Source organism: Vicugna pacos, chromosome 35 (genome assembly GCF_048564905.1).
Source record: "Vicugna pacos chromosome 35, VicPac4, whole genome shotgun sequence".
Taxonomy (NCBI): domain Eukaryota; kingdom Metazoa; phylum Chordata; class Mammalia; order Artiodactyla; family Camelidae; genus Vicugna; species Vicugna pacos.
In genome coordinates this window covers 4446713-4474170 of record NC_133021.1, presented here as the reverse complement: position 1 = coordinate 4474170, position 27458 = coordinate 4446713, and the positions used below count along the sequence as shown (strand labels likewise).

The 27458-nt window shown below is 44.4% G+C and overlaps 1 protein-coding gene across 1 annotated transcript in view; it reads left to right on the top strand.

Moving 5' to 3' along the window:
• Nucleotides 1–26174, top strand: part of LOC140691457 (uncharacterized) — a 57995-nt gene extending 31821 nt beyond the window's left edge. Inside the window, exons 14-17 of the mRNA XM_072955084.1 lie at nucleotides 2408–2560; nucleotides 3315–3422; nucleotides 25584–25696; nucleotides 25905–26174. The gene's annotated coding sequence lies outside the window, so the exon portion shown is untranslated. The remainder of the gene's footprint in view (nucleotides 1–2407; nucleotides 2561–3314; nucleotides 3423–25583; nucleotides 25697–25904) is intronic.
• Nucleotides 26175–27458: the final 1284 nt, after the last annotated feature.

Genomic DNA, 27458 nt, shown 5'->3' with positions numbered 1-27458 from the left:
GCCTGCATGTTGCCCCCATTTCCTCATCTCCACAGCTGGCTACCCGGCCAAAACCTCGTGTAATCAGGCCTGGGCCAGGGACAGTCAAGGGGACCAGAGCTGCTCAGTTGGGGACAGGAAGCCTCAGGGCCCTGTGGCTGTCCCAAGCATCTCCTGGGGCAATTCACAGAGAAGCCCAGCCAGCTTCCAGGAACAGCAATCAGGTCCCAATCCCAGGGGTATAGGGTAGGACTTGAGGGGTGTTTCCTGAGACTGACTTTGTGTATGAAGGGGGCCTGGGGGTCAGGCTGCTTTCAACGTCCATTCCATGCCCACACCCCTACTGGCAGCATGGAGCTAGTCATAAAGGACACAGGCCGTGGGGCCAAGGCTATAGCAGGGCTCTGCTCCCTCTCTGTGGCTCAGTGTCCTCATCTGTAACAGAGAACTAGTAACAGGGCCATGGGAGGGCTCACTGAGACCCTCCTCTGTGGCTTTGGTTGGACACTGCCCTCTCTCTGCTCAGTGCCCTTCTCTGTAATAGAGAACTAGTAACATTTTTCTTAGCCCCTTTTGGCCCCATTTTTCTGAGTCTCTTTCTACATTGGGCCCAGGGCTTTCACAGAGATCACAGACTTGGGATGTAATCAGAGTGTGGTCACAACCCTAGTGGTCCCAATTGAAGCCAGAGGAGCTTCAGGGGGGGTGGGAATCCAGAACTGCTTCATGGAGGAGGTGAGATCTGAGCTGTGTCCCCAAGGATGAGCTGTCATCTAGCTGAGGCCTGGCACTGAGCAGGACCCATGTACATGGTTAATGAGGGTGTGAATGAATGAAATGGCACCCCTCTAACAGAGAGTGAGGGGGGAGTCCCCTAGGCCAAAGCAGGAAACACAGGGCACCCTGGGGGAGCAGAGGGCGTGGCTGCAGTGTGATGCCTGCCTCACCCTTTATGGGTGTCTTGCCACCACTTTAGCGTGTGTTCTGGTGGATTGGGAGCCTTTCCTCTCCTCTGCTTCAGTATCCTGCTCTTCATTCCCAGCAACACCCGCCTGTGTCACCTCAGTGTCCCCACGTGGACCTGGACCTGTCTTGTGGGAGATTGTGAAGAGGGATTTGGTGTGCAGCCCAAGACTGAAGTGGGAGGGAGAGGATAATAGGGACCTCCAGAGGGGATCATGGGCTGGGAGACATCGGAGGGGTGGGGAAGGCAGAGCCTCAGAGCTGAGGATCCTGCTAGTGGTGGCTCCTTCACGAGGGGCTTCACAGGGAGGAAGCAATCATGGGGTAAAGGCAGAGCTCAGTTTGGGGCTTGCTGACATGGAACAGCTCATCACAGAGTCGTCCAGAGGAGCTGGATGTAGGGAATGAAGATGCCACTGATGTCAGGGTCAAAGCCTGAGACCCAGATGAGGTGGGGCGGTGGTGCAGGGGAAGGGGCTTGAGGATATCAAGATGTTCATTCATTGGGGTCCTCGGGGTGGGGACCTTCATGTTCATTTCACAGCTACCTGGTGCCTGACAGAGCTAGGCTTAAGGAGGTCACTGAGTAGACACGTGCCAACAACCTAGATTCTCCTCTTTCCACAGAAAGTCCCTGGTGTGAAGCCAGCAGGCACTCTTCAGAGTCATACACCCTCACCCCTGGGCTCTCTGTGTGCCTAGAGCCCAGTGGCCCCTTACCTCCCACTCCCCACTGCAGGACCCTTTGCACACCTGCATTTCCACAAGCTAGAAAACATCTTCTCTTGCTGTGTGTTTACCCTATGAAACCTCATTGCCCCAGGAAAAGAGGCCTCACATCCTTCCCTTATTAAAATGGTAAAGCCTTTTGTTCAGAGAAGCCCCTGACAGATCTCACAACCAACCAGGTACCTGTGCATGAATTGATCATGCAGCCCCCTCCTCCTTGTGTGCACAGCACCCCCCCAATAACAGACCCCACACACTCAACCTTGGCGCTCGTGTAGGCACCTCTTGCCTGTGTGGCCTGATGTTGTCTATAGCAGTGTCCCTATTGAACTTTCCTAAACCCTTCTCAGACGCTGGTAATTCTTTACCAACCCAAGTAATTAGCCTGCCATTGTGCCCACAACACCTGAAACAGAGTTGGCTAAATTATGCAGATAGATGATGCAGGTTAATTTGCTATAAAGGTGAAATCAAGGTTTACAAATAAAAGCAACATACATACTCAAGGCAGGACTAAGTACTCACACGGATAACTAAGACCTTCCACATACATCCCACTTTGCCCTTAGGGCCTTTGCGATGGCTGCTCTTTCAGCCAGGATCTCTCTCCGCCTGCTTCTTAAACATCTCCAGGAATCTGCTCAAATGTCCTCCCTGACCTTATTTTTCTCCATGGAACATATCACCTCCGGACATTGTGTATATTTTACTTAATTTTCTCTGTGTCCCCCACCAGGCTGTCTGCTGCATGAGGATGGAGACCTGACTGCTTCACTACCTGCTGTGCCCGGTATCTGGAACCCACCCAACACACAGTAGGACCTCTGAGATTGTGTGACGGGTGTGTGATCACTGTAGGCCACAGACAAAAGTCTTCCCAGCAGTCATGGTAAGAGTCATTCATTCTCTACTTACTGAGCCCTACTGTGTGCTGGATACTGACCTGGGTGGGAGGCATGCAGTGGATTAGACACAATGAGCACACACAGCATGTTAGGAGGGACATGTGCTCTGGAGAGCACACAGGGCTCAGGGAAGTCAGGAGTGTAGGAGTGGAGGAGAAGAGGGCCAGGTGGAGACAGTGGTGGCAGAGGAGACAGAGAGGTGGGGCCCAGCTCGTGCAGGGCTTTATGGCTCCTGTGAGGGCTTTTCCTCAGGGCAGCGGAACCATGACTGGGTACGGAGCAGGGGCCCCGGTCCTGAATGCTATGCAGGAAATGGAGCAGGTGTCTGCTGGGGAGATGTGCGTGGAGGAGGCTGTCCCTGTAGACTGTGCAGGCAGAGAAGGCTCCTCTGAGGAGGTGACATCTAAGCTGAGCCCTTGTATGGACCGTGTTTCCACCTTCTGTAGACTAGCTTTCATCTGCCCTGCAGCCCTATGCAGGACACACTCTGTTCTCAGTCACCTGGACTTGGCCTCCTGCCTCCCTTGTGGGCCCTCCCACCCCAGAAGGAGTCCTTCTAGATCTAACTCACTACCTTCTCCACTGGACTTGGACTCACACTGAGCCACTGTCCACCTGCCCAACTCACCCAGAGTCAAGTCCAGACACTTGGGGGAGCCCCTCCACCCCAGAGCCCATGAACTTACTCAAATGGCCAGTCCTCAGCCTGCTCACATGCCTCACACTCCCCTCCTGCAGAAACCCTGTGACAGATCATGTCCACAGCACCCTGCTCCTCCGATCCTGACCCCAGGCTTTCCCATGGGGTGTGACCAAGCATGGGTTGCAGTCCCCTCCTCCAGTCTGGTGAGTAGAAACTACCTTTTCTTTTTTCTTTTGTTAATATATTTATTTTTTAATTTTTATTTTATTGAGTTATAGTCAGTTTGCATTGTTGTGTCAATTTCCAGCATAGAACATAATTTTGTCAATTGTGTTTACTCTTTCAAGAAACCATCTCTTGGCTTGATTTTTTCAAATGTTCCTTATATCTCTATTTTATTTATTTCCTCCCTGATCTTTATTATTTCCTTCCTTCTGCTTACTTTTGTTATTTTTGCTCTTCTTTTTCTAATTCTTTTAGGTGGTAAGTTTGATTGTTTATTGCAGTTGTTCCTCGTTTTTGAGGTAGACCTGATTCTCTCGCTATAAACTTCCCTCTAAGCACTGCCTTTTCTGGATCCCATAGGTTCTGTGTGGTTGTGTTTTCATCATCATTTGTCTCAATGTGTTTTTTATTTCTTCTTTGATTTCATCATCCACCCTTTTTTTTTTAAAGTAGTATGTTGTTTAACCTCCATATTGTCATTTATTTCTCCTTTATTTTTCTGTAGTTAATTTCTAGTTGCATGGTATTGTGGTCAGAAAAAGTTGCTTCAAATATTTTCTATCTTCTTCAAATTGTTAATGCTTCTTTTGTGCCAAAGTATATGATGTATCCTAGAAAATGTGGTATGTGCACTTGAGAAGAATGTATGTTCTATTTTACGGAAATATAATGTTCTGAAAATATTACCCAAGACAAATTGTTCTATTGTATCATTTAATTTCTATGTTGTCTTATTAATTTTATGTATGGAAGATCTGTCCAGTGATGTTAATGGATTGTTAAAGTCTTCTACCGTGATTATATTCCGATCAAATTTTCCCTTTTTATCTGTTAGTATTTTCTTTTTATCTGTTATGTATTTAGGTGCTCCTATGTTGTGTTCATATATGTTAGTGGGTGTAATATCTTCATCTATGACTCCTTTAATCATTATAAAATGTCCTTCTTAATCTTTCTTTATAATCTTTGTTGTAAAGTCTATTTTATTTGAAATCACTGTTGATATTCCTGCTTTCTTGTCATTTCCATTTGTGTGGAATATCTTTTTCAATCCTCTCACTTTCAATCTATGTGTGTCCTTCTCCCTAACGTGGGTCTCTTCTATACAGCGTATTGTAGATACTTGCTTTATTATCCGCTCTGCACTCTATGTCCTTTGATTAAAGCATTTAGTCCATTGACATTTATAGTAATTATTGATAGAAATGTGTTTATTACATTTTGAACTTTGTTTTGCAGTTCATTTTGTATTTCCTCTTTGTTCCTTACTTTTTCTTTTTGTGGTTTGATAATTTTCCTTTTTATTATCTTGGTGTCTTTTTAGTTTTGTGACTCTATTGTAACTTTTTGGCTTGTGGTTACCCTACTTTGTACATATATTACCCCATTACTATATCTGTTTGTTTTAAACAGATAGTAATATAAGCTCAAACCCATCCTACCAAGAACAAAAAAGAGAGGCAGAGAGAAAGAGATAGAGAGAGAAACCTGTATATTTTCTTGCTCGCCTCTCCCACCCTTATTGATTTAGATGCCCTCCTTTATGATTTCATGTTTATTCTGTTGTAATTCATTGTAGCAATCACCTTTCCAATTATGGTTTTCTCCTTTTTGTAGCATCCTGCTTCTTTTCTATTTAGAGTAGGTCTTTCAATATTTCCTTTAGCATAGGTTTAGTGTTGCTAACTTCTTTTAGTTTTTGCTTGTCTGTGAAGTTCTTTATCTCTCCTTCTATTCTAAAGGATACCCTTGCTGGATAAAGTATCCTAGGCTGCATCATTTTTTCATTCAGGACTTTGAATATACCTTGCTTCTCCCTTCTGGCCTGTACTGTTTTTGTAGAGAAATCAGCTGAAAGTCTTATGGGGGTTCCCTTGTATCTCATTCTTTGTTTTTCTCTTGCTGCCTTTAGAATCATTTCCCATTCTCAACCCTGGTTATCCTGATTGTAATATGTCTTGGTGTGGGTCTGTTTGGGTCCTCCTTGTTTGGGACGCTCTTTGTTTCCTGTATTTGGATATCTGATTCCTTCTTTAGGTTTGGGAAGTTTTCAGTCATGGTTTCTTCAAATATCTTTTCAATCTCCTTTGTTCTTTCTTCTCCTTCTGGGACCCCCATTATGAGTAGGTTGGCATGCTTTATGTTATTCCATAGGTCCCTTATATTGCTTTCATTGGTTTTTATTTGTTGTCTCTCAGCTGTTTTGTTGTCCTGTCTTCTAAATCACATATTCATTCCTCTCAATTATCCAGCCTACATTTTACAGCCTTTACTTCAACTCTCCTCTCAGCAAATGAGTTTTCCAATTTTCACTGGCTCCTCTTTAGAGTTTCAATTTTGTTTTTTGACATATTCTCTGTCTCTATACACAATCTCTTTTAGTTCCTTCAGTACTTTGATCACTCCTTTTTTGAAATCATCTAGTAGACTATCAATGTCTATTTCATTGATTGTTCTTTCAGGGGGTTTATCTTGTTCTTTTAATTGAGACAGGTTGCTCTGCTTTTTTATCTTGCTTATATCTCTCTGGCACTGTGGCTTATGGAGTATCAATTATCTACTGTGGTATTTTAAGAGTTTATTTATTTATATAAAGTGGATGCAGAAATAAAACTAAGCACAAAGAAATTAGTTTTAAAAGCAGTATAATCAGTAACAGAAGAACATATTGAAACAAGATAACAATTGAGTTGGGATGAATTTTTAAAATATTAAAGGAAGAAAAAATATTTGAGAACAGTATAATCACAACAGAAGAACAAAACAAGGATAAAAATGAAATTGGACAAATTGAAAGATAATAATAAAAGTATTTTAAAAGAAAATTTTAAAAGGGATTAAAAATAGAAATATAAAAATTATTTAAGAAGTAACATTTAAAAAGTAAAAGAAAATGGAACAGAAAAAGAAAAGAGTATGTTCCTGTGGAGATTGTGTGCCCTTAGTAATTTTATCAAGAGGTCCTTCTTAAATATGTGTGGTTACCAAGTCTTACTTCTGTGCCTTTTGTCTGTTATCCCTTTGGTTAATGATGTGGCCATTAACCTGTTAACCAGAGCCTACCCTGGCTATTGAATGGGGACTCCTCTTTGTTTTGTGGTTCTCACAGCTCCTGCCCTTGCCTTGCTTCATGAACTCAGCTCGTTGTTTCCAGAGACCCTCTGGTCACACCCTTGTCTGTGCTGCTCCCAGTGCCTGTAGGTAGACATGTCACATCTCCTCCCAGTGCTGCATCTTGGTGCTGCACTCCTGCATGGTAGGTGGGCAAGTTGTGCCCCTTCCCAGTGCCGTGTCCAGGTGCAGCAGTCCTCCACAGTAGTTGGGTTGGTTGCTCCCCTATTCAGTGCTACTCCCCACTCCACATCTGTTCCACACTCTGTGGGTGGGCTTGAGGCAAATGGCCACACCAGCCCTAGTCCCTGCTCTTTGCCAGAACGTTGCTCCTTGTTCATTTGTCTTAGAGGTGTGAGTTCATAGAGGCACCAGGACAGAAACGTCCTATATGTCTGGGGATGTAAACAAGTCTCAGTCCCACCTATGAGGTTGCAGAACTGCCAGGTACATATTCAGGTTTCAACCCCATGTCTGCCTGGGTGGGTATGATGGCTATTGCTGAGCCTCATCCCTCTTATTCTGAGAAATCACCAGTTATGTTGCCGTGAGTCAGCAGAAACAAAGGACGAAACACCCCTTCCCCCAGGCAAGCCAGCAATATTGCTTTGCTTTATTTTTTTTCCTATTTTATGGGAGTCCAAGGCTGTTCTGATCTGTATACAATCCAAGCAGTTGTCCACAGCACACTGCAGTCCCCCAGGGTTACCTATGTACAGTCAACCAGAGTCTGCCTGGATCCAGCAGCCTGTCCCTTCCCATCCCTGATTCACTTCTAGGTTTGGGGGTTGTTGACACACTTTGTGCCCATTTAACTTAATTCTGTCAGTCAAGGATGGTTCTGTACACATCTGAACCTCAGAGGTTCCCTGTCCATCCTGCTGACCTCTCCGTTGGAAAGAGGGAGACCCAGTCAACCAGCACTATCCCCCCTTTGCTGCTCCCTCTTCAAAGGACCAACCCCAAGCCATTTTGCATTTTCTTCCTTCTTTTTTCCTTTTCTCCTACCAGATTGGTGGCACATTTTGTCTTTTGAAGATGGCAATGTTTTATCAAAGTTCAGCAGATGTCCTGAGTGGATGGGTGTGTCTGTGAATGTCAGTCTTGGTGAATTTATTGGAGAGGATAAGATACAAGCATCCTTCTACTCCACTATCTTGGCCTTTCTCCAAGAATATACACTCTTAATAATTTTGTCATAAGGTTATTTTTAACTATGGGTGGTTGGCAATTCTTCCTTCCACGCCTTTTGCCTGTTATCCCCTTTGTTGGTGGTGTGGCTGGTGTTCTGGTGGCCTGAATCTGCCCTGGCTATTGAGCAGGAGCTACTTTTTTTCCTGTGGTTGTCACACTCCTGCCCATATCCTGCTGTGAAAACTCCACTTGCTGGTTCCAGAGGCCGTCTAGTCGTGCCCCTGGTCTGTGTCCCAGCATCAGTAAATGAGTGGTCTGCACCCCCACCAGATGCCTGGTCCCAGGACCACACTTGTGCAAGGTAGTTGGCAGGTAGCTCCCCTGACGCATTAGGTCCATACTTTATAGGTGGACCCAGAGGAAACAGCTGCACTAGCCCTCACCCTGCTCTGTTCCAGAACACTGCTTCTTGTGCATTTGTCTTAGAAGAGCCAACTCAGAGAGGCATCGGTGTGTAATGGTCCCTTCTTCTTGGGACTGTAATCAAATCTCAGTCCCACCTAAGAGGTTGTGGAGCCCCTAGGTAGGGATTCGGGTTTTGACCCCTCCTCTACCTGGGAACCATGCACCAGAAAATATGGTGGCTATGGCTGAGCCTTGACTCTCTTCTCCCAAGAAGTCTCCAATAATGGCACTGTGGGTCTGCAGACACAAAGGCTATGGCTCCCCTTCCCCCCAGGGCATACCAGCAGTGTTTTTTGCCTTTATTTTTGTATTTTATGGGGGACCCAGGCTGTTCTGTATACTCTCCCAGCCATGGCACACAGAACATTGCAGTCCCCCAAGGTTTCCTCTGTCGAGTCAGCCCGAGTCCTCTGCTCAACTCAGACAGCCTGTCCCATCCCACCCCTGCTGGTTCGCGTCTAGGGCTGGGGATCGTTGGGACCCTTTGTGCCCAATTAACTTAGTTCTGTCAGTCAAAGTCTATTCTATACAGATCTGAGCCTCTGAGGTTCCATCTCCATTCTGCTGAACTCGCCTTTGGAGTTGGGGAGACACAGTGTATTAATGCTATTCCTCCTTTGCAGCTCCCTCCCCATTGGAATGGTCCAGAACTATTTTCCTTTTTCTTCTTTTCTCCTGTTCTCCCAACAGATTTGTGGAAAATTTTATCTTTTGAAGAAGCCAATATTCTGTCAAAGTTCAGCAGGTGTTCTGGGTGGTGGATGTGTCTGTGGATGTCACTCTTGGTGAATTTGTGGGAGAGGGTGAGCTCTGAGCATCTTTTTTACTCCACCATCTTTCCTCCTCCTTCACTCTTTTTCTTTTGATTGGAACATTTAGTCCATTGACATTTATAGTAGTTATTTTATAGATGTGGGTTTATTGCCATTTTGAAATTTGTTTTCCAGTTGATTTTGGTATTTATTTGTTTCTTTCTTTTAATTATTTTTATTTTTGTGATTTGATAAATTCCTTTTCTATTAGCTTGGTTTCTTTTTGGGTTTTATGACTCTATTATATACTTCTGATTTGTGGTGATCTTGTCATTCAAGTATGGTAACCGCTTACTTCATCTGTTTGGTTTTAGTTGATTGTCATGTGGGCTCAAGTGCATCCTAAAAAGAAAGAAGACAAAGAGAAAAAAGAAAAAAAAAGAGAAAAAAATATATATTTCTCTTGCTCTCCTCTTCCACCTTTTATGATTTTGCTATTCTCTCTTTCTTGTTTGCTTTCTTGTTTTCTTTATTGACTTACTGACTTATTTATATCCTCATGTTTTCCCTTGCAACTCACTGTATTTATCGCATTTCCAATTATGGTCTCTTAATTTCTATAGCTTCCTGTTTTTTTTTATTTAGATTAGAACTTTCAAATTTTTTTTTTATCATAGATTTAGTACTGCTGAATTCTTTTAGTTTTTGCTTGTCTGTGAAATTCTTTCTTTCTGTTCTAAAGGATAGTCTTTCTAGATAGAGTATCCTAGTTTGCAGCCTTTTCTTATTCAGGACTTTGAATATATCTTGCCACTCCCTTCTGGCCAGAAGTTTTTAGGTAGTGAAAACTGCTGAAAGCTTATGGGACTCCCTTGTAACAAACACTTTGTTTTTCTCTCACTGCCTTTAGAATATTTTATTTAACTTTAACCATTTTAACTATAATATGTCTTGGTGTAGGTCTGTTTGGTTTCTCCTTGTTTGGGACCCTGTGTGCCTCCTGTACTTGGATAATTATTTCCTTCTTAAGGTTTGGAAAGTTTTCAGTCATGATTTCTTTAACTATCTTTTCAATCCCCCTTTCTCTTTCTTCTCCTTCTGGGACTCACCATTATGCATAGGCTGGCACACTTTATATTATCTTGCTTTAATTGGTTTTTATTGACTTTTCTGTCTACTGTTCTTTTTGGGTTATTTCTTTTATCTTGTCTCCTAAGTCATTTATTCATTCCTCTGCATTATCTAGTCTTCTTTTGATTGCCTGTAGTTGAATTTTCTATTTTTAACTAGCTCTTTTTATAGTTTAAATTTTCTTTTTAAAGTTTTCTGTCTTTATTGATAGTCTCTTTTAGTTCTTTCAGTGAGGTGATCATTCCCTTTTTGAAGTCTAGTAGACTATCAAAGTCTATTTTACTGATTGTTCTTTCAGGGGATTTCTCTTGTTCTTTTAATTGAAAGTGGTTCCTTGGCTTCTTTATTTTACTTATATTTCTCTGGCTCTATGTATTTCTTCTAGACCCGTTTCTGAGCCGTGATATGTAGTAGGCAGGGTTGGAGCACTTCAGTTGTGAAGAAAAATAGGCAGAAGATGTTCACTGGGGAGTTCTCTCTGTGGTGTTGCCTGTTACTTGTTATGCAGACTTACAAAGTACTATTTGTTGATGTTGGCTTTATCCCTGCCTAACTATGGGAATGTCAACCACCTACTCTGGTGCCCCTCAGGTTCTGAGCCCCAGGAAACATCATGCAGATCCAGCAGTGTCAGTCCCTTGGACCTGCCTTAGCAAGTGTGCAGTCACACACATGAATTTGTGGTCCACTACAGGTTCAGCTCAAACCCCAATCCCGCAACCACATATGGAACCGTACACCACCCTGTTCTAAGTACCCTCACTGGCCACCCTTCTTGAGTCAGAACTCCACTTACTGCCTGTAAGTCTCAGAGGTGTGGATCCACAAAGTTACCAGATACAGCAAATCCACCCTCTCTTCCTGGGGCTGTAAACAAATCTCAGTCCCGCCTGTGAAGTTGCAATGGCACAGGGTATGGAGTCAACATTCAGCTCTGCCTTTGTGCAGCAGTGTTGGCTATCACCAAGCCCCATTTCTCTTCTCGTGAGAACACACCAACAATGGAGCCAAGTGGAGAAAGTGACTTTGGCACAGCTGTGTTTCATTCCTCCCCCATTATACCAACATTGGTGCTTTTTTATGAGAGTTTCAGTCTGTTCTGTTCCACACACACACAGCCAGAGCTCACACTGCCCTCTAGTTTCCTGAGGCTGCCTCTCTGCAGTGTGACCCAGCCCTCTGCCTGGGCTCTTCACTGACTCCAGTAGCCAGTTCTGGCTCATCCCTGCTAGCTCATGTCTAGGACTGGTCATCACAGGGACCCTCTGGGTCAGTTTTCCCCAGTTCTGCCTGCCATGCAGTTGCCACTGTCTCCTCCAAACCTTGGAAGCTCTGCTTCTTTCCTAGCTGATCTCCCAGCTAGAGAGGTTGTGTCCCACTGTGAGGGTGCCTTTCTTCCTATGCTACTTTTTCCCTGCAGGATCAGTCCTGCACTGAATTTTTCTTTTCTCTTTTTATTCCTTACCATATTTTGTGAGAATCTTCCAGTATTTCAAAATAAGAGACACTCTACCAAAGTTCAGGAGGTTTCTGTGTAATTCAGTGTTTTTGTAGATGTAATTCTTTGTGTATTAGTGGGAGAGGTCAAGCTGTGAGTCTGTCTACTCTGCCATTTTGGCTCCTTCAAATTTTAAAATAGGGCTAGGTCTTTCTTAATTACTCTCAACAAGCTGTTGTAGTTTTCAGCGTACATGTCTTGTAATTTTTCCTTGCCTCTATTGGATGCTGATTCAGAACATACACAACCTTCTGGAGAAACCTGTCCCACCCTGTCATTTACTGCCAACTAGCTGGCCTGTGTCTGAATCACCAAAAGATTTTGTTCTTTATCTGATTCTTTATTCTTTAGAATTTATCATTTTACTCTCATAAATGCTGATTGTACTTGTAACAAATATTTTAAAATAAAAATAATAAATTTTATTCTATAGATGAAATATGAATGAATCTCAAGTAACATATGCTTTTGATACCTTAGAATTAGTAAAGCAATATAGATACATTATAAACGCTTGAAATGTTGCCTAAAGGAAAAGTGCAGAGATTTGCAAATCCCACTCCCAGAAGTGACCGTCATTAATGGTTTGGTGAACATCTCTCAGTCTCTATCTCTCTCATTCTCTCTGCCTCTGTCTCTCACACACCACAAGATTCATTTACATCTATGATGATTTGACACATATGTGGTCATAGAGATGGCATCTGGGATGTAGGTGATGGATTAACAGGCATCCAAACTGAGGGCTTCCTTGACATCAGGGAAAGATCTAGCACTCATTTTTCCAGCTGCACAACATTCATTCCTCCATGTGAACCAGAACTGATGAATCCCACCCCCTCTCCATGAACATTAGTGTTGCTTCCATTTCCGTAGTAGTTTAACCAGGACTGTGATGAACATCTTTGAAAAGACATCTTTGAAAAATTGTGCAAGAATTTTAGTATGATCAACACTAAGCATCAGCACTGCTCGGAAAGTGGTGCACTTGTGGAACTGTGATGCATCCTGCATACTGTTCTCCCAGAGAGGAGAGTCTGCTCACTCTCCCCTCCAGGGGATCTACTGTGGCCTCTGCCTCCTCATGTTGTCCCTAGAGCTAGTTGTCACCAGGCTAAAGGCCTGCCAGTGTGATGTTGATCAATGCTGTCTCCGAAGTGTGAACATCTTCGTGCATCCTCACTTGAGAGGTCGAGCATCTCTAATATACACTGGCCACCTGCATTGCCTCTTGTTGGAATTGCATGTGTTTGTTCTGTTTCTGTTTAGAACACAGTGTTTCAAGATATTTTTGGACCACAGGGATGTGAAACCTTTCTCTGACTTTAGGTTATGAAAAATGATTTTTCCATGTTGTGGTTTGTCTTTCATGGATTTTGAATATTATTATTTTTTATTTTGTTAGGTTATGTTTTGCCACAGGAAGAGCTAAGTATCTCCCTCCTGGCTCTGGTTTCACACATAGAATAGCAGTGCCTGTCTCGAGATTATGCACATAGTTACTAAAAATATTCATTTTGTACATCTCATCTTTATTCCACTTGGATTTCCCTTTGAAATAACCAAAATGCTACTTCAAGTAAAAAAAAAAACACCAATCCCTTGTTAAAATATGAGAGCAGACACAAACAGCCACCTTTTGTATGGTTTCATTGATAGGGAACATCCAGTGTAGGGAAAGACACACAGAGAGAAAGAGGATTAGGGCTTGTCAGGGATTGGGGGAGGGAGAAAAGAGAATGTGTGCTTTGGATACGGGGTTTTATTTTGAGGAAAGAAACAGTCTGAAACTAGACAGTGACGATGGTTACACAGCATTGTGAATGCACTTAATGCTCCTGAATTGCACAATTTAAAATGGAAAAACATCTAAATTTTATTATGGTAAACTTAAAACATAAAAATAGATGGTACTCTAAATGACATGAAAGAAAACAAGGAAATGACAGAAAAAAACAAACAAAAATGATGCCAGGAGAAGGGAAGTAAAGTTCGGGTCTGGGAGTGGGTTGATTCTTAGAATTAGATGACAGTGTTGGTGGTTGCAGAGACATCTCAGCCCGTAGGGGTGGTGATGCCTGAATTGGCTCTGGGTCTCATAGAAGTATGTGTGTACGTGCAGGGGGAGCTACAAGATCAGGCTCAGGGTCTCCCTGCAGGACTGGTAATGTAACCTGGCTCTAGGTCTCCTGTAGGGCTAGTCTTACAGTCTGCAGAGCTGGTGGGATGTGACACGGTTCTGTGTGTTTTGCAGGTGCAGGCTCGGGTTCCCCAGCAGGGTTGTTAGAATGGGACCCAGTCCTGGGTCTCCTGCAGGAGCCAGCTCAGGATCTCATGTAAGACCAGGCTCAGGGTATCCTTGTAAGACTTGTGGAATGAGACCCCATCATTTTTCTCCTGCAGCAGCAGATTCAGGGTGTCCTTGCAAGGTTTTGCAATTTCACCCTGCTCTATATCTCCTGCAGGAGCAGGCTTGGACTGTCCCTGCTGGGTTGTTGGAATATGACCCATCTCTGATTCTCTTTCAGAAGCAGGCTCAGGGTCCCCCTACAGGGCTAGTCGATTTTGTTCCAGTCTTAGGTCCTTTGCAGGTGCAGGACTGGGGTCTCCCTTCAGGGCTGGTGAAATGTGACTCAGCTGTTGGTCTCTTGCAGAAACAGGCAGAGTTTCTCCCTGCAAGCCTTGTGGAATGAGACCCAGTTCTGGGTCTCCTACAGGAGCATGCTCGGGGTCTACATGCAGGGCTAGTGGAATTGGACCTGGCTAATGGTGTCCCTGTAGTGCTGCTGGAATTGTTCCAATTCTTGGGTGTCTTGAAGGTGTAGGCTCTAAGTCTCCCTGCATTGCTAGTGAAATGTGACCCAGTTGTGGTTCTCCTGAAGGGACAGTCTCAGGGTTTCCCTGCAGGGCTGGTGGATGGGACATAGTCCTGGGTCTCCTGGAGGAGCAGGCTCATGATGCAACATGACCAATCTCAGGTTCTCCTGTAGGATTAGGCTCAGGGCCTTCCTGCAGGGCTAGTGGAATTGGACATGGCTCATGGTCTCCCTGCAGTGCCATTGGAATTGGTCCAATTCTTGGGTCTTTTGAAGGTGTAGGTTGCAGGCTGATAAATTACCTGTAGGGCTGGTAGAATGTGACATGGCTCTTAGTCTAATGCTAGAGCTGATTCAGGGTCTTTCCACAGGGTTGGTAGAATTGGTCCCAGGCCTGGGTCTCCTGCATGTGCAGGCTCTGGTATCCCTGCAGTGCTTGCGGAATGTGACTGGGTTCTGTTTCCTGCAGGGGCAGGCTCAGAGTCTCCTTGCAGTGTTGCTGGAATGGCACATGGTTCTGAGTTTCCTGCAACAGCAGGCTTATGTTCTTCCTGTATGGCTAGTGGAATATGACTCAGATATTGGTCACTTGCAGGAGCAGGCTATTTTTCTCCCTGCTGGGATGCTGGAATCAGACCCTGTCCTGGGTCTTCTGCAGAAGCAGCTCCAGGTCTTCCTGCAGGGTTGTTGGAACATGACCCATCACTGGTTCTGCTTCAGGAGTAGGCACAGAGTCTCCTTGCAAGGATAGTGTAATTGGACCCAGCTCAGGGGTCACTACAGGGCTGATGGAATGTGACCTGGCTCTGTGGTTCCTGCAAGTGTAGTTTCTGTGTCTCCCTTCAGGGTTGGTTTAATGGGACCCATTCCTTGGTCTCCTGTAGTAGTAGGCTCAGAGTCTCCCTGCAGGGCTGGTGGAATGGGCCCCTTCTCTAGGTCACCTGCCAGAACAGATTTGGACTCTGCCTTCAGGCTGGTGGAATTGGGCCTGTTCTTGCATCTCCTGCAGGAGCAGGCCTTGGGTCTTCCTGGAAGAATACTGTAATATGACCCATCTCTGGTTCTCTTGCAGGAGAAGCTCATGGTCTCCCTAGAAGGTTAGCAGAATTTGTCTCATTCCTTGGTCCAAGGCTCAGGGTATCCCTGCAAGGTTGGTGGAATGGGACCTAGTCCTGTGTCTCCTGCAGTAGCAGGTTCTGTTCTCTTTGCAGGGCTGGTGGAATGTGACTCCACCCTGTGGTTCTTTTGCAGATGCAGGCTCAGGGACCCCACCAGAACTGATGGCTTTTAGTCTCCTATGGGAGCAGGTGAGGGATTCCCTGGAGAGCTGTTGGAATTGGTCCCAGTCCTGGGTCTCCTACAATTGCAGGCTCAGTGTCTCCCTGCAGGGTTTGTTTTAATATGACTTGGCTGTGGGTATGCTGCAGGAGCAAGCTCAGTGTTTCCATGCAGGGTTGGTGGAATGGGATCTAGTTATGTGTCTCCTGCAGGAGGAGGCTGGGGTTCTCCCTGGAGAGGCTGATGGAATTGGACTGGGATGTCTGTCTCCTGCAGGAGCAAGCCTATGGATTACCTGCAGAGCTGGTAGAATGTCACACAACTCTTGTTCTTCTGCAGGAGCTGGCTCATGTTCTCTGTGAATGGCTTGGTCTCCCCCAGGAGCAGGTTTGTAGTCTCACTACAGGGCTGGTGTTATGTGACCCACACTGTGTTTTCTGCAGATGCAGTCTTAGTGTTGGACTGCAGGTTTGGTGGAATGGGACGAAGTTCTGGGTTTCCTGGAGTAGCAGGCTCATGGTCTCCCTTCTGGGGTATTGGAATGTGACTCAGTCATGTGTTTCCTGCCGAAGTGGCCTCAGGATATCCCTGCAGGGCTGTTGGAATTGTACCTCACTGTGTATCACCTGCAGGATCAGGTTTGTGCTCTCCCAGCAAGGCTGGCGTATTTGGACCTATTCCTGGGTCCCCTGCAGACGCAGGCTTTCAGTCTTCCTGCAGGGCTTCTGGAATATGACATATCTCTAATTTTCCAGCAGGATCAGGCTTGTGGGTCACCCAGCAAGGCTAGTGGAATTGGACCCAATTCAAGGTCTTAGTGCATGATTGATGGAATGGGACCCAGTCCTGGGCCTCCTGCAGGAATTGGCTCAGAGTCTTCCTGCAGGACTGGTGAAATTGGACCAATTCCTGAGTCTCCTGCAGGAGGAGGCCCTGCATCTTCCTGGAGGGATGGTGGAATATGACAGAGATCTGTTTCCCCTGCAGGAACAGGCTCAAGGTCTCCGTACAAGGCTAGTTTAATTGGACACATTCCTGGATCCATTGCAAGTGAAGGCATGATGGTCTTCCTACACAGCTGGAGGAATGTGATTCAGCTCTGAGTCTCCTGCAGGAGTAGGCTTAGGGTCTCCTTGAAAGATTGGTGAAATGGGACACAGTGCTGTGTATCCTGCAGTAGCAGGCTCAGGTTCTCCTTACAGTATTGGTAAAATTGGACCTGGCTCTAATTCTCCTGCAGTAGCAGACTGAGGGTATGGTTGGCTGAGTGTGAAGGAACAGCAAGTCTTAATACATTGGCCCACTCCTGGGAAAAGGATAAACAGGGCTTGGTGCATGGTCTCTTGTATTTTCTGAAAAAGCCCCTTGAAATGTGTTGATTCTGATGACCTCTTCCAAGAACTTGAACACTTTTAGAATCTCTGCCAACTCATCTTGTTTAGACTGAAGGAATCTGCCTTTCATCAGTTCTTGGAATAGAGATCAACACAAAAGGAAAGAGGGAAGAAAAAATTACCAATCTATCTGTTGAGAAATCAGCTGAAGACATTAAAAAGTTCTCTTGCAATGCACTTGTTTCTATTTTGGTGCATTCAGAATCATTTCCTTATTATCAATTTTTGCCATTTAAATTAGAATACATATTGTTCTAGGCCTACTGGGGTTCATAATGCTTGGACGCTCTGTGCTTGCTATGTTGAGATAGCCGGTTCTATATTTGGTTTAAGAAAATTTCAGTCTGATTTCTTCAAATACCTTTTCAAACCATTTGTCTTTATTCTTTTCCATGTGGGATCCCTATGAGTCATACACTGGTATGTTTTCTCTTATCCCAGGTTTCAGTTGCATTGCTTGCATTGGTTTTCACTTGCTTTTCTATGTCGTGTTCTGACTGAGTGATTGCAGTTATCCTGTTTTCTAAGTCATTTATTTGTTCCTGTGCATTATCTAGTCCGATTTGGACTGTCTTTAGCTTAGCTATTCTCACCATTGAGTTTTCTGATTATATTTGGCTCATCTAAAGTCTTTCTCTTTCCATTTATACTAGCCTGCATTTGTATTCATAGACTCAAGATTTCCTTCAGTATTTTTATGTCCTCCCTTTTCAAGTTATGTTCTAGTAAATTTTGGGGGTCTAATACATTGGATATTCTTTCAGGAGACTCTTGTCTTTTGAAAATTTGGAATAGTTCTTTTAACTTTATTATATCTCTCTATCGCTATGGGTTAAGGATTATCAGTTATCTATTACAGACTTGAATGGCTTTTGTAAGTGAAATCATTTCTGTGCACATTTAGTTTTAATGCTGTGAGGATTGTTTTTGGTATGTAATGATGGCATGCATTCCTTCTGTGTCCGTTGCCTGTTATATCTATGATTGCTACTGTGGTTTTTGTTGTGGTGAATATAACCTATTCTAGTAAAGTTAGCAGAGTGTCATTTTGGTTAAATGTTTATCATAGTTCTGACAGTGCTGGGACTAGTAATTTTTGCTGGAATAGAGGTTTCCAAATGGTTTCTGGGTTGCAGGCTGGATATGTGGAGAGGGAATGGTTCCAATACACTCTCATGAAAGTGCATTCGTCCTTACTCTTGCCACGGAAAAGTCAAAATTTTATAATGGATTCCCTCAGGTTCTCTGCAAGCAAAAACAAAAGTGGAAACAAATCTAATGATGTCACACATTAGAACCTGCAGAAACAATCCTGCAGTGCCACAATCGGGTCCTTAGTGTAGTACTGGGTCAGCACCACAACTATAGTTGCATTAGCATGTGGTAGGTAAGGTTGATGGAAAGCCTTCAAATTCCCCTATTTTTCAGCAGATCTCTGCTCCAAAAACTCTTGTCAATAAGGCATGGGAACTCAAAGGCAAGCATGGAGCATTTCAAAAACCTCTGCTTTGGACAATAAGAAATTTCAATCCTGCCTATGAAAGTTGCAGATCTTTTGGCTATAGAATCTTATTTCAACACTAACTTGCCCTGGATTCTAGAAACCAGATAAAGATGGCTCTGATTGAGAGCATTTCTCCTTTATGGAGAAAATGAGCAATTATACTGTGGAAGTGAAAAGGCTGTGACTAAGGTCCTGGGTTACTAAGCTAATCCACAACACATATGCCAGCAGATTTAATATTAAGAGAGGACCCAGGCAGATCTGTTCTCTAGCTAGTACCAACCACAGCCCAAAACAATCTCCAAACCCCTGGGAATAAATTTGTGACATCAGTCACACCCTTAACACATAGATTCCACAGGCACTCCTAGCTCAAAATTGGCAGATGGAGTATTGGTCTGGGAATCAATTGCAGAGAAATTTTGTGATTATTGCTTTCAGTTATGTCAATCAAACGTCCACTATGCACTCTTTTAGCCCTCATCACATCGTCTTCCATCTTAAATGACCTGTCCACTTTAGAGTGTGCATCCCAGTAAAACACAGTTTCCCCTTTACTGCTCCTTCACCAAAGGTCAGGTCCTGCAGTGATTTCCATTCTCTACTTTGCCTTCTACTCTTTCCAGGTTATGTGAGAATTCTTTCTGACTTTTTAAGTAAGAGATGTTTGGCCATTATTCAGCAGGGATCCTGAGCCAAGGGCCGGGAGAGTGGATGTTTATCTTGCTGTTTACATGGGAGAGAGTGAGCGAAGTTTGCACTGGTACTCTGCCAGTTTGGCATGGATAAATTAACACAATTAAGACATAACTCACAGACACTTGATCCTTGTTTAGCTATTTTTCTCTATATCAATGGTGGAAGGATGTGTTTGAAGATTCCAAGTCTGACAATGTGTACATACCTCCATTGCAGACTTTCAAATAGTTAACAGAATTGAATTACATACTATGGGAAGTGTATCAAAATAAAGATAGTTTTAGAAATATACTAAATCTAAGTACAAGACAGAGTTGCCATATTTAGGTATCAGCTTGAAATACCCAAATAAGAAAATACACAGAAAATATAAATTAGCAGCCAAAAGTCATGAAGGAGGCAGGTCAACACTTTTCCTGGTGCTTCCAACACTAAGAAGAACAATGAAATAATTCTTAGAATCATTAACAACCACAACCATGGGTTTCCATTGTTCATGTGGTGCCCTTTCCTAATAATGGCACATACTGGTCAATGTTGGCGATTCAAGGGGCAACATTAATATTTAGGAAAGCACAAAGAAACCCAAACAATGTATTTTTATATAGGCTTGGTTTCAATAGCACTTAGAGACGTTATAGATATGAGAACACTGCTGCAGTTTTGCTAGGCTATTGAGAATCATGTGCTCTTCTATGAAAGATGAGAATGTTTAATCGTCCAATTATGTTGAGAAACACAAACCCGACAAATATGGCAACCACATTATATCCTGCACCCGGTACTTGACTGAAGGGAAAAGATGGTCCACAAAAAATGAGTCACTACATATATGTGCCAACAATTACACTTAATTTCAATAACAGAATTATAATAGTTACAAATACTGTTTTGAAAAACTGAGGATAAATAAATATTCAAATTCAGGCAAAGAATCCACTCACTTACAAAACACCCTTCACACCAAATTAGATAAAACCCCAGCATGATCTGAATCTGGGGGAAGGTCATCATTTCACAGTGTGAGCTAAGAATTCAAACCAACCTATTTTAGTCGAGAGTAGTTGACCATGGAGGAGTTCACTGTTGTGCACAGAATGTGAAGGTGGAGGAACTCTGATTCTAGGAGGGGCTTCCTGTGCTCCTACTGGCTTCTATGCAGTTCAAGGGCTGATTTTCTGAAATGGATAACTGAGTGAAGGGGAGGGAAAAGCAAGTGCTTGAGAGCAAGGCACAACCCTGGGAAAAGGCTTACCAGGGCTTGGTGCTTGGTCGTCTGAGTGGTGTGTAAATGCCCCTTGGGACGTTTGGAATTTCAAGACATCTTCCAAGAACATGAGAGCTTCTATCACTTCTACCTTCTCTTCTTTTTTGGACGGAAGAAATCTTGGACCCGTACTTGGAGCAGAGAATTCAGTACCTTCCTCAAGTGCATGTTCACATTCCACATGTTACTGACAGTATCAGCGAGGCACAATATGTCCATGAATGTCTTCCAAGCTTGGTATTCTCTACAGCTGTCTCCATGACAGTATTCTTCATTGTAGCAGAACAACTGTCATCAATGTGTTCACATCTCACCTCAATCTGTGCAGACAGATTTCCTGCCAGATTCTCTTCGTGTCTCCTATGAAGTCAAATTCTAAAGGATTGGGCAATTCTGAAAGTACCTCGGAGACTCACCAGTGAGCTGATGACAGGCACTTCTTCCACTGTCTGCTCTTTAAGATTCTGAAAACTGACCCGTAAACACAGGCCACTGGGCAGCAGCAGTATCTCGAACTTACACAGCTTCCCAAAAAAGAGACCTAAGCCAAGCTCCACAGAGGGCGGCGCCACTCCATCACACTGATCCACCCACAGGGCTCTCTCCAGTTACCATGGATCCACAGGCCACAACAAGCCTCGTGTAACACACCAAAATTCTACGTGGAATTAAACCGGCAACTGCCATCCACAAAGGTGGCTGCATTTTGTCAATGTTGGGAGAGGGGCTGCATGAGACAAGAGGTTCCAAAGGTAAATGTGATTTTATCCACTAGCGTCCCATGGGCTTTTTTCCTCCCTCTTTCTTTTTGTTCAGATATGTATGCACAGTACCAACGGAGGGAAGTGTGTCCATTTTCAGTTGATGGTTTCACACGTCTTTAAACTTTCTAACAGTTCACAGTACACAGACACACTACAGGAATCTATTGTTCCTGTAATATCTGTACAGCCGGAATACATACCCGTCGGTTGATTTCTGCTGAAACCCCCGCACTCCCAGGATATGGATCCATTGGTTTCATGGGGGCTGAAATTCCTAGTAATGAAGCCAACCCCAGTGTGCACTTTACTGTCTGTCTCTTTTGCTCTTAGTACACTTTTGCAGAGCTACTTGTCTTTGTTATAGGCTTATGCCATTTCTTCTCTACGTAGGGTAGAATACGGCATTCATTCGTCCTGTTGGAAGACTTGCAAGTCTATATCACGGCCTAGGAATACCTTTGACACCAAATCGGCATTTGGGTTAGGTCACGATATGCTCTTATGAATCAATATTGACGAATATAAATGCACGCCTCTGAGTTCCGAATACAAGTGTGCTGAGTACATGCAAGCCGCGATACTGGGTCGATGCGTGCTGAATGATCCTTGACATCACCTTGAGTATTTTCTTTTGAATAATCGTGGTTCCCTTGGTATATGTCAGCCAACCGTACCCTTTTGGTGCTTGTGTGTTTGTTTGATTCTTTGTTGGTCTGCTTCTCGTCTGTTTGGCAAACACGTCAGGCCATGCATCTCTCCGTTCGCTTCAAACAGAGAGTCATATAAGCTGATTCACTTAAGATAGTGCTTCCAGTCACCTATGATTTCCTGCTTCCCTCTCCCATCTTTAGGGTTTTGATGTCCTCCTTGCTTTCTTCTTGTTTCTTCTTTGCCACTCATGCTCTTCTTGCATTTCCAATAATGGTTTTCTTCTTTCCATTTCATCTTGCTGCTTTTCTATTCAGGGGAGAATTCTCAACCTTTCTTGTAGGATAAGTTTCGAACTGCTGAATTCTTTTAAGATTGGCCGGTCTGTGGAATTCTCTAGCTCTGCCGTTATTAGAAATGGCGGTCATGTGGCATAGGCTACCCTAGATGGCAGCATTTTGCCATTCAGGATATGGTCTATGTCGTGGCACTCCTCCCTGTCCTGCAATATTGCTGCCGAGTTATCAGCTGAAACCCCTCTGGAGGTCCTCTTGTGACTATGTTGCTTTCCACCAGGCGCATTTTAAATCACTGGGATGCTCATGAACTTTGTTGATTTGAATCCTACAGCTGCTGGTAGGTCTATTGGGATTCCACCTCCTTTGGACGCTGTGTACTTCCTGAATTCGCATAGATGTTTCTTTCTTGGCTTTCAGCAAGTTTCAGTCTGAGTTTCCTACAGGTAACTTTTCAGACATTTTTTTTTTCTTTATCTCTTGCGTTTCCATCTGGGACTCTTACGAATCCTAGTCTTTCATGTCTTTTCTTACCCCAGGATTCAACAGCAATGTTTTGATTGGTTTGCACTTGCTTTCCTATGTCTGCTCCTGACCGAGGCATTTCTGATCCCCTGACTTCACAGTCATTCACGCGTCCCGCTGCATTATCTAGTCTGCTTAGGACTGAATTTTAGCCCTGATATTTTCTCATCCACTGAGTTTTCTGACATTATTTGGCTCGTCTTTAGGCTTTCTCTTCCCCTTTTCTGGTAATCTGCCTTTTGGGATTCTGAGACACTCTTGTCCTTCAGTGTTTCCCTCACCTCCGTTTTCAATACTTGCTCTGGATAGCGTTTTGCAGTCTAGTTGTTTGAAAGCTTATCTTATGGGCCTTCAATCTCTTTGGAATTGAAAATGGTACTTCCTGTTTCTTTTACTGTATTTCTTCATCTCTACTGGTCAGGTAATATCAGGTTATCTAATGTAGACTTCTAGGGCTTTGTTAAGTGAAAACTTTAGACTTTTGGCTCTACGCAAATCCATGGGATTTCTGTGAGGACAATTTCTCCTAGACATTGATGCCATGTCCTGTTCCTGTGTGTGTTGTCTGGTATATCTCCGATTGCTGGTGTTGCCTTTGTTGTGATGAACACCCCATACTATTTCGATTAGCATAACCTCATTTTGATTACGCTTATCTCACAAATCTGAAAGTGCACAGGGCACTTCCTCTTGTGGAAATGAAGCTTCTAAAGGTTCTCAGCTCTGCATTCTGCTCTATGTCATTTTGGAGTGTTTCCAAAACTGCCAACTGATAGTGCGCTTGTGCTTTGTAGTGCCACGGGAATGTCCCAATGAACCAGTTCTTCCCAGAGCTTCTCTGTCTACAGAAACACCAGTGGAAGCATATCTACGGATGTCACACATCAGGGCCTGCTGGAATGATCCCGCAGACCGACCTTGGTGTCCTCGGTGCCGTACCGTGCCGGTGCCATCCAAAATGTAGCATCTGAATTTGGGAGATAATGCTGAAGGAAATGCTTCCTCTTCTCACGCTGTGGACTTGCACCACTCTTCCTTGTCCTCTCATCCTTGTGGCACGGGTGCACGAAGGCAATCGCAGAGCTGTTGCGCATCCTGTGGCTCAAACCCAACCATAATCCCAGCCCAGGTTATGAATGTAGCAGATCCTAAGGCTTTTCATTCTGATTTCAAACCCAAGGCCCCCTGGATCCCTCAGACCAGATGCACGATATCTCTGATGAAGCCCCACTCGTGCTCTATTGGCAAAATGCCAAATTGGTCCCTGGTCCTGCAGATGCGTTGGGTGTGGCCATGGGACATATCGATAATCTCAACCGCGCGCGCCAGTGTGGTTGCTTTCTCATTGGGGTCTCACGTCTGTTTGCTCTCTTGATTGGACTCACCACATCCCACAAGGCACTCCAGATCCCTGAGACTCAGCGTGTGCCATCATCCGTAGCCCTATCCCTCACTGACCGCTGCCTCTGCTCCCTCAAATTTGGCAGCTCGGATCTTGGTCTCAGAATCAACTGTGGGGATATTTTGTGCTGGTTTCTTTGAGTTCTGTCAGCCAAGCATCTGCTGTGCACTCTTCTAACACTCAGCACATCACCTTCAATCCCATGTCTCCTGTTCGCTTGAGAGTGTGTGTCCAAGTTAAACAGAGTTTCACTTTTGCTGCTCCATCACCAGGGGTCAGACCCTGCACTGGTTTCCATTCCCTGCTTTGCCTTCCCCTGCTTCCAGGCGTTGTGAGGCCTCATCCTGTCTTTGGAAGTAACAGACCTCTTTTCGGCAAGTGTCCTGTGCCAAGGGCTGGGTGAGTGTGTGATCCCATTGCTGTGTACATGGGAGCGAGTGAGCGCAGGTTGCACTGCTTCTCTGCCAACTGGGCATCGATGAATCAACACTTTCCAGATACATTTCACAGAAATGTGATTTTTGTATAGCTCTTTGTTTCTCTACAGCCGTGGTGGGAGGGGTTGTCCGAAGACTCCAGTTTTGACATTGTGTTGATATCTCATTTGCAGTCATTAAAAAGTTTAATAGAATTGATTTACATGTTTTGGGAGTTATACGAAAATGAAGTTAGTTTTTGAAACATACTAAATCGACCTAGAAGCCAGACTTGTCAATTTCGGTACCATTTTGTCAGCTCTAAGGAAAACATAGACAGATAGAATGCAAACTAGCAGTCCAAACTGTTAAAGGGGTCATGTCCACTCTTTACTGTTGAAGCCTCCGAAACCAACAGGAACCATGAAATACCTATTGGAAACATGAAATAACCCCCAACGTTGGATTCACTTGTGCACGTGGTGCCCTTTACTCCCAATGACACCTACTGGCCTATGTTGGCATTTCAAGGGGTAACATCCCTCTCTAGGAAAATACAAGAAGAAACAAACCAAATATACACATTTAGGTTTGAATCCAAAAGCACCTAGAGGCATTATAGCTATGAGAACCCTGCTGCAGCTATGCTAGTCTGTTGAGAACCAGGGGTTCTTCTATCAGTGATGAGAACGCTTAATCTTCCGATCATGTTGGGTAAAGCAATTGGACGCAACCAAGTCTGCACCCCCTTGATAGAGTGCCCCCGGGGGCTTAACTCAACTGAAAGACGGTCCACATAAGCAGTGTCTTTAATGTCATTGGCGACTTTTGTAGTTCAGTTCACTATCTGACTTCTAATATTTACCTACACTGTCTTGAAAAACTGAGGCCTAATACATATTCAAGTTCAGTCAAAGATTCCCCTCACTTACCACACTCCCTTCACCCCAGAGAAGACAGAAACCCAGCATTTGCTGAATCTAGCGGAAGGCCATCGTTTCTTTGTGTGAGCTAAGTTTTCAATTCCTATCTGTTTCAGTCGAGACTATTTGACCTTTAAGGAGTTCACTGTTGTTCACAGAGTGTGAAGCTGGAGGAACTCTGATTCGAGGAGGGGCTTGCTCTTCTCGTACTGGCTTCATTGCAGCTCAGGTACTGATCTTTCCAAATGGATGCCTGAGTGGAGTGGAGGGAAGAGCAAGTGCTTGCTAGCTAGGTCCAAACCTGGGAAAAGGCTTACCTGGGCTTGGTGCACTTTGGTGTGAATGGCTTGGAAATGCCCCTTGGGACGTGTGGATTCTCACGACCTCTTCCAAGGACATGAGCGTTTTGATCACCTCTGCCATCTCTTCTCTCTTAGACGTCAGGGATCGTGGACCCGTTCTTGGAGCAGAGAATCGAGGAACTTCCTCAAGTCCACGTTGGCACTCCGTATGTTTCTGCCAGTATCAGCGAGGTTCAATATGTCTCATGAGTGTCTTTCGAGCCTGGTATCCTCTACAGCTGTCTCCAGGCCAGTATTCTCCATTGTAGCAGGACATCTCTCATCAATGTGTTCGCATCTCTCCTCAATCCGTGCAGCCAGCTTTTCGGCCAGCTTCTCTTCGTGTCTCCCATAAAGCCGACTTCAACAGGACTGGGCAAGTCTGAAAGGACCTCGGAGCCTCACCAGTAAGCTGATGCCAGGCAGATCTTCCACTGTCTGCCCTTTCAGGTTCTGGAAACTGACCCGTGAACTCAGGTCTTTGGGCAGCAGCAGTATCTCGAACTTACACAGCTTCCCGGACCAAAGACCTAAGCCAAGCTCCACAGAGGGCGGCAGCTCCTCCATCACACTGATCCACCCACAGAACTCTGCCCTTTTACCTAGGATCCACCAGCCACAACAAGCCTCGCGGTACACACCAACATTCCACCTGGAATCCAACCGGTAACTGCCATCCCCAATGGCTGCTTCATCTTGTCAGTGTTGGGGGAGGGGCTGCATCCGACGAGAGGTTCCTATGGTTAATGTGATTCTACCCACTAGCGTCCCATGGGCCTATGTTCTTCCCTCTTTCCTTTTGTTCAGATCTCTATGCACAGTTCCAACGGAGGGAAGTGTGTCCATTTTCAGTTGATGGTTTCACACGTCTTTAAACTTTCTAACAGTTCACAGAACACAGAGACCCACTTAAGGAAACTTATGTTCCTGTAATATCGGAACACCCGGAATACATACCCGTCGGTTGATTTCTGCTGAAACACCCGCCCTCTCAGGATATGGATCCATTGGTTTCATGGGGCTGAAATTCCTAGCAATGAAGCCAACCCCAGTGTGCACTTTACTGTCTGTCTCTTTTGCTCTTAGTACACTTTTGCAGAGCTACTTGTCTTTGTTATAGGCTTATGCCATTTCTTCTCTACGTAGGGTAGAATATGGCATTCATTCGTCCTGTTGGAAGACTTGCAAGTCTATATCACGGCCTAGGAATCCCTTTGACTCCAAATTGGCATTAGGGTTAGGTCACGATATGCTCTTATGGATCAATATTGACGAATATAAATGCACGCCTCTGATTTCCGAATACAAGTGTGCTGAGTACATGCAAGCCGTCATACTGGGTCGATGCGTGCTGAATGATCCTTGACATCCCCTTGAGTATTTTCTTTTGAATAATCGTGCTTCCCTTGGTATATGTCAGCCAACCGTACCCTTTTGGTGCTTGTGTGTTTGTTTGATTCTTTGTTGGTCTGCTTCTCGTCTGTTTGGCAAACACGTCAGGCCATGCATCTCTCCGTTCGCTTCAAACAGAGAGTCATATAATCTGATTCACTTAAGATAGTGCTTCCAATCACCTAAGATTTCCTGCTTCCCTCTCCCATCTTTAGGGTTTTGATGTCCTCCTTGCCTTCTTACTTTTTCTTCTTTGCC